The sequence below is a fragment of the Rhea americana genome, unplaced genomic scaffold (assembly GCF_003343005.1).
Source record: "Rhea americana isolate MKP2758 unplaced genomic scaffold, rheAme1 scaffold_0, whole genome shotgun sequence".
Classification (NCBI taxonomy): domain Eukaryota; kingdom Metazoa; phylum Chordata; class Aves; order Rheiformes; family Rheidae; genus Rhea; species Rhea americana.
Genome location: NW_028185037.1, coordinates 18345211 through 18353717, shown reverse-complemented (window position 1 = coordinate 18353717; position 8507 = coordinate 18345211).

Genomic DNA, 8507 nt, shown 5'->3' with positions numbered 1-8507 from the left:
GGAAGGGAAGGGAAGGGAAGGGAAGGGAAGGGAAGGGAAGGGAAGGGAAGGGAGAGGAGAAGACCAACTACAAGAAAAACTCTATTCACTAAGCACTAGAAACACCAGCATATACTAATGAAACCAACTCTCTACCCAGGAAATCCTTCAAAAGCCTTTTCCCACCTAAACAGCCCTTATCCAAGTGGGAAGTTCTTTTGAGATCCATTGAATAACCTTCCTCTTCCCTYCTAAAGAGGTTTATTTATGGCTTTGAAGTCACAGAATCGGGGTCCAGCAAATATTCCTGACATTGTTGCAACCCAGCTGCAAAGGTTTAGTACAACTAATGACGGCAGGTGGTTTCTCATACTGAAAGGTCACTGAGCCACCTGGCCCTACTGCACTTTTGCCAGTCACAATTATTATTATCAGTTATTATTCTCTATTTATAATAAATACAACAAAATATAGAAAAATAAAAGAAAGAAAAAAGGGAATCAACCAATCCACCCAGGGATGTAGGCATTTTTGCCAGAAAAAAAAAAAAAGAAATTAAAATTAAACCCAGCAGCTTCTCTTAATCAGCAAGCCAAAAGAAATGGGCAACTGCAACAAAATAAACTCCAAACAGTGCCTATATTTCGTGCAAATTTCAGTCTTTAGTGTGTCATTTCCTGAAATGCTGGTTGAAAAGATGAACCATAATCAACTCCTTGCAGTCCATCACATTTACATGGACCTGCAAATACCAATTTTCTCTTCTTTTTTACAAAGATGCCTTTTCCTTTACTGCTGTTTTGCATTCTGAGTCACCTTTAAGATGTAGCTTGGCATGTCTTCCCCAGTAGTGGTCTAGTCCAAAGGGGACCAAAGAATAGAATATAGCAGCTGATCTGCTTTCGTTGATATTGTTGTTGTGAGATCACTGAAGAGCAGCTGGGGATACAACCAAAACCCCAGAGCTCAACCTTCAGTAGCTGAGCTCAGGTGCTAAATTAAGTTCAGGCAGCATCCTCAGCTCCTTGTGTCAAGTCGGACTAGCTGATCTTTATATGTGTCCTTTGCATGATGGCTGTGGTTGTCACAGGTAAAGAAGATCCRTATGCAAAGAAAGGAATGATGAGCCAAAAAAGAGTTCAGCCCACGCTGGCATCTCTTGTTCCACTCTACCAGCAAGTTAATAACATTCAACCCTTGGCCAAACCTTGACACTATTGAAGACAACAGAATAAATTGAACAATATCAATATGGAAATCCACTTTTCATTCGTAACTGTATTTACTTTGATCATTTACACAAGAGTACAAAGAGTAATTCCAGTAAGTGGTGATAATTTGTGCTAATGAGTTTCACAAAACACATCTGTGTTGCATGATCTTTTTTTTTTTAATCACTGTTTCAGCTTGCTTGCTGTTGAGTTTGCTGAGTTTCTCTTTTTTTAAAAAATATGCCAAAGGAGATAAACTTCTGTCCATGCTCATTTCTCTGTGCTGCTTCCTTGTATTTACCCTCTGAATTACCCCAGTGTTAAATCTCTGTTTTGAAGATTTGTACATGAATATAACAAATAAAGCATTCCTATTTTTTTTTCCAGGAAACTAAATAACTGTCATGGGGTTGCTTACTCAGTAATATATCAGATAGGAATTGCAAAAGCGTTATTAAGAGAAAATAAAACGTGATTTCTTCTCCTTTATCACTGAGGTGTATTAGAAAATCTCCTGCAGTTCTTGATTCAAGGAAACCACTCATTCATGAAAATTGTTCTAAAACCGTTTTACCRTTTCTTCAGTGTTCATTATGAGCAGGATTGGCTTTTATAACTTTTTGTTGTTGCTGTTTTATGACATCTAACACAGTGAAGTCCTGATCTCACTTCTGGCATCTAAGTACTKCCTTAATGTATAAAATAAATCATCTAAGGAAGGAAAATAATAAGTCCAATAGCCTTTTCCACAAATGCTGAAAAGTGACCAAATGTGCCATTAAGGTCAACAGTTTCCTCTTTATTTCTTTACTAGACTAATGTAAAACTTAGCATTTTTTACCAATTATCATCCTCTTTCCACAACACTGTTGTCACTTCAAGCTTTGTAACTATGAAGCTATTTTAGTTCCAAATTTCTTTTAACCTATTTGTATTTTTGTTGGTCTTTTAGTTCCTCCTGCAAGGTATCATATTTTAATRTCATATTTTAATAACATATTTTAATTTGTTATTAAAAGTTTGCTTTGAAGTCTGCTTCAAAGCAAACTGTGCTTCCCATTGCATTTTTATTTTGAAAGGATATTTCCAGAAAAGCTTAACTTGTGAACACAACGTTTGAAAACCATATGTGCCAGTCTGAGATGTACATCAAATGGATGGTGTTAACAGAGCTAGAGGTGCAACACTTCAGGAACTGAATGAGGTAGTYAAACCGCTGCTGGCAAAAAAACTCCTAAGCTGGTAATATTCCAAATTTGCCCTTTTTMTTTGATGAAGATCATCTGAATCAACCTCAGATAAGTTTTGTGCCAGTATTCCTCCAAATTTCAAAAAGAAATATATGATTGTYAGGTTTTTTAGCTTTTCATTCCTCTTGAGAGGACAACATTTCTTGGATGTCAAATTAACATTATCTAAACTAGAAGCCAAAATCTAAGTTTCTTACCGCCTGTTGCTTTCTTTTTCAAAATTGAGTACAAAATAAAACAGTTTTGATGCTATCCCTAAATTCGAAAAATTTGCATTTCTTCTCATTTCTTAATGAGAAGAAATGAGAAATTTCTTAATATTCAGGATACTTCAATTGCATTAAGTAGAACTCTAAGTGTCCAAAAATGTTTACTAGTGCAGATTCAGGCAGCTCAGGTCTGCTCCTCGGAAGGCGTTGACACAATCTCTGTTTACCTTAGCACAAGCAGGACAGGTTTGTGCTGACTGAATACTGATTTATACTCAGGAGTTTATATAGGGGATTTATACCGAGTCATAAGCTCCAATTTTGAAAGGTACTAAGTGTTCACAGTTTAAGCCAAAGATTCAAACTACCACAGGGACAAGGGTTATATAAACACAAATCTACTGTTAGCAAATACTTTGCAGGAATAGGATATAATGATATGAATTATGCATTTACAGTAGAAGTGCACTGGATAATAATAATCAAAGTGGCTACCTGATCCTTTACAAATACAAAGGGGGGGAACCTGAGTTAAAGACAACTCTCGTTAGACCTTGTGATTTTTCTTTTCTTTCTTTTTTTTTTTTTTTTTTTTTTTTTTTTTCCAAAGATTTGGACAAAGCCCGGACAAGCAAGATCACTGAAAACGTAAACCATGTAAAGACTTGCGGGATAATTAAGATACTGAGGGATGTTACTCTTTTACAAAATAACCTCGTAAAAATATTTTATAGGATAGCCCTGACAAACTAGATGAATGGGCCCAGAGCTAAAATATGAAATTTAATGGCCCATATCATACATTTAGCTATATCAGGTATGAATGGGGGTGAGGTGCAGGTAATACGCAAAGTGAGTTCAGTAAAACTGATATTAATAAATAAAAAAGGACAAACTTGATATCCTCAGCTTTTGTGCTAGTAGAGTAATAACAATCTTGACAAAGACTAGTAGGAAGTTTGTTACAAATAAGGTTCACCTTTAAGGCCAAACACACTTTGATGTAACTAGTTAATATAGTATGTAGAAGATAGAGCTGAATTTATAATTCATCACAGTTAAGAAATCCAAYGGACAACAAGTAAAATTAAGGATAACATGGGATGAGCTTTTTTCTCCCCCCCCCTTTCTCCCATCTGACATCCATGGCCAGATGTTACTCTTACCCATTTAGGAGTTCTAGCACAGGAAGCCGTGAGAGCTGCGACAAGGGGGAGCCCAACAGGGCTGCGATGGTACCATTGCACCCAGTTGGAAAAAAGTGCAATTTTATTCGCATAAATAAAATTTTATTCATGTGACAATCAATTTGTCACATGCAAATGACAAGCAATTTTATTCAGGTTTAGCCCAAGCAGAGCTTGTGGAGTATCAGGTAACATTAAGCTCATACCATTTGAAAGTCCTTTATCTGCTTTTCATTCTTTGCGATACTAAAAATATGTTGTCAAAAGGAAGGCCTAGGTAGCTTCTTTGCAAGAAAACTCTATGGTGTGGCAGGACAAGAGCTAAAGAAGACTTTAGGGTACAGAAGTTTAACAACTACCTCCCCTCCTTGAAAGAAACACACATAAAAAAAAGTATAATGAACCGAAGTTTCTTCTCTACTTGATATGCTTAACACATTTTAGGCATTTCATTTCACACAGAAGTTCAGCCTATAATAAAAAAAAAGGCATACCTTAGGTATTATATAAAGACAGCTTCAACAGGTTTAAAAAATTATGTGCAACACTGTAAGAAGAAATATTTCTGCTTTGCAGTGTTGCAGCTTTTCTTTATTGAAGACGTCAAACTCTTCTTTCTTACAACAACAAGGAAATCTTTCCTGATGAAAAAAATCTGAGTTTTCTGTTTCCKATCCAGATTTAGAAGGAATATAAATATTGAAATATCAAAGTTTTGAAGTGTGCTGGAGGATAAAAGTAGAGTACTCTGCTGAGTTTTATATTTACTGTAGCACTAAAACCTCATCCTGTAGGCTAACAATTTTTTTTTAACTTCTAAATCTGACAAGAAAAAAAATCTCCATCATTAATAAAGTTACAAGAAATTGTGAAGAAAATGGAAGTTTTCCATTTCCTGCTTTTGAATTTGAAGAGTAGTAGTACATTGTATTTATTTAATCATTTTGATCAGACTAATATTAAACRGAGTATATTTCAGTATTTCAGTAGCTTTATCAATTAATCTTTACATGACAATCTGAATGTATTTTTGAGATTTTAGGATTTCTCCTTTTTTTTTTTTTWAAGAAACAATTTCAGAATAAAGTTCTTTCAGGTATGAAAAATGTGGCTGACAAATTACCTAATTACATTTTTCATACCTGAAAGAACTTTCTACTGAAATTGTGTGTAATTTATTTGTGAAATGTGTCAGTGCAACATTATCTTCATGTAGAATGTCAGTACATTTGGGATTTTAAAAATTCTTTACGCTAAATACTGTCTACAGGAAGCTCTGTAACATTTGAGATATCAGCATAAGTCTATAAATGAATGAAAATCCATGTTCAGAAWGACATGACATTTTAGAAATGTCTATTTGTCACTGTCAGGTTCCCTTTAAGACTTTCCAAGTACTACAAATTGTGAAAAGAAGCCAGGAAGAAGGTCAGTAGCTCTTGGTTACCATCACAAAAATGGCTGTGTTTTCATTTAGAAAAAAAAAAAAATAATTTTACTGCAGCTTAAGAAAGCTAAAAAATTGTACCTATAAACTGGTTTTGTCAAAACCATCCTTGTTTCCAGACTCATTGCTATGTCCAGCTGAGTAGATGAAGAAGATGACTCTTGGCAAACGCGGAATTCTTCGTAACATCTTGAAACTAAAACTAGCACATTCAARTCTTTCTTACTGTGAATCTGCACTGCAATGAGGAGTATATGTTATATTTTACAGATTGCCCCGATCCCTCTCCAAAGCAGATATACACCCATATGCAAGGTAGCTGGAAATTGGGCTTTAGTCACTTCCATAAGCATCGTCATCTCATTCTGTGCAAGACGTGTACGAGTACCCCAGGCTTCTGCAGGGCTAGTTAGTGTGCACAAGATCAGCAAGACCCACAAGATCAGCAGGTGAAAGCCTGGTGTGATGACACAAGCGTCTCAAATGGCACCTGAAGTTTCTGTTCAGGCAACTGAATCAGACAATTTGGGTCTAGCAAGATGACAATAAACGTTAAAAAGAGAGGGAGTAGCAAATTGTGGAAATATACACCTTTTTATGATTATTCTTTTCTTTTGGTAGATTAAGGTGAGTAGTGCCATTCGTATCTGAACAGTTTCAAGAAACGGCAAAGAATTTGTGAAGACATTTTCTCCCCATCACAGAGCAAATCCCGCTGGCAAATTTGAATCTTATAGAGAGAACAACAAATTGAAGGAATTGATAGAGCACGAGCAATCAGACCTCAAACAGCTGCACGAAACAGCCAGAATCGCCGCTTCTGTTGTCATCTCAAGTGGAGAGGTCCTGAAGTGCCTACATTTTCTCTAGGACTAAATCACGCTGTCATTGTGCTGCGTTCATGCAGACACCTAATAASAGTCAGTACGTCCAACCAAGACACCGAAAAGATTTACCACATAAGGCCCTGGTGCTGCTAATACTGAAGTACGTACCTATTTCCACGTAGGGATAGTCCCACTGGGTTTGAGCATGATTATGCGCAAGAAAAGAGGCCTAAGTTTGGAAGAAGTGGCTTTAAAAAGCGCTTAGATGCTCCAGAGGAACGCAGAACCACCCTCATCCCTCTACATACCTACCAAAGCAGCAAGAAAAGCAAGAAAAGAAATGCCGGTGTTCGTGCCAGGCGAGTTGCTTTGCAGCAACGATCGGTGTGCACGGGCTGGGCTGCAGAGGAAGGTCCACTGTGTAAAGCAAACGTCACCCAGCGTGGTTTTTAAACAAATGATCAAGTCATTTTGTCAATTTGGAGAAAGTCGCATAGGTTGACTGCAGCAAAATAGCGCTTTAAAAAGCCGCTCGGTTTCCTAAAGAGAGACTTCAGAAAAAGTGCTATTTTTTTTTCTCTCTATTTCGTTTCTCCTTGCTGCTCTGTTTCCTCCTATTTATATTCCTTTCTTTTTAAAGAGGTTTGCAAGTCATATGAATAATGTTTTGAACAGGCCTGGGTCACACAGAGGAGAGGAATTCAGCTACAGGAAATCTCCACACTGTTTCTTCCACCTGGTTTTCACACAAGTTCAAGCAATCTCCACCCTTTTCTTCTTTTCTTTTCTTTCCCCCTCCTTTTTTTTTTTTTTTCCTGATATGAATTAAATGTGCCCATATCCTTTCACCTTTCGCTGGTCCTCCATTCTCCCTGGGCTGGCAAAGTGCAAGAATTAAATCGGAAACAGCATCTGTTTCAAACAGAATTCATCTTTTAAAAAACTGAATAGGAAAACTGTCTTTGTAGCATCTGTGTGCAAACTGGACTGTAGGAATAAAATATTCCTTACTGCTCCAGCTCCCTCTGAAATGCTTGTTTACAGCTTCTGGCTTTGAAAATGGTAACATATCTATATGAAAATGCACATTAGAGTCACCAAAAATGAGAATTAGGTCACTTTTATGCTATGACCTTGTAACATTTGTTAACTGCTAGGCAAGGATGGTTTTCCTTTAGATTAAGAAGCAGTGCTGGACATTATGAATATAATATTTGCTTATATTAAATGTTATGGTGAAAGCCTTGATAGACCTATGAGAAGAGCTCAAAAAAGGAATACTATCATATTATAGTAATGGTAACTAATTATCTGGCACCCCTCACACACAGAACTGGTTTGGGAAAGTGAAAAGCTGAATGGAAATATTTCCATTGTTGGAAAATTATGAAAGATGTGGGAAGAAATTAAGAGATTACTTCTAATCCATTTCTACAGTGCAGGAATAAACACTTGGAAAATTGAAGTAGTGCATGCTCAGAACAGTGAAAAGAAAATATTTCATATTTTAAGGTCGATTTTTGAGTGAATGTCTTGGCTTGATTCATTTCCTTTGCCCATCTAAAAAGAAAAGTTAAATAATTTCAATACCACTTCCCCCTGCTTCAAATCCGGAAAYAACAACTTTTCCATTTTCAGAAAASGACTTCTCWGACTACACAGCCCTGAAAGAAACAGAATAAATGCAAGAACACTCATTTTACACCATCTCATCATCTCTTAACCTTACAGGAATATGTGGATGGGAAACAGGGAAGTAGTAATTGGAGACCAGGTTTCAAGGTGTAAGTAGAGTAAGTAACTAGTTACTGTTGGTTTAAGCTTAATTAATTACAGCTTTAAGAAGTGATAATGAAAAAAGTACAAGGGAATTTTTATGAATATAATGCTGTCTAATTGAATAAACTGGAAAATGCAATTCTCATCATATGGAAATTGCTGAGATTTCAACATCTGGCATACTGAGATCTCATTTTTTCTCTCCATTTTGAAATATTGAAAACTATTAGTGTTTTATAATATATATGTATATATATATATACACACACATACATACAAATATATACAGAGAGAGCTATATAGAGAGTTTTTTATATATATAGCACTTTGTATATATATATAATGTTCTATAATTTGAAACAGAAATAATTAACTCATAGAAATAAGATCTGAATAATCATTAAAAGTCTGGTGAAATCTTTTCTTTTATTTATTTCATTTTTTTAAAATTGATAAATTCCCAAAGAAACCCATTACAATGGAAATTTTTCAGGATTGCTTCTGGGTTGGCAGAGTTAGGTTCTATACCAACGCACAGAGCACCAACTAAAGTAAGAATGTGGCCTCAGAAAAGACAATCAAATCAAATGCTTTACAAGGGAAACCAATAAGCAGCAT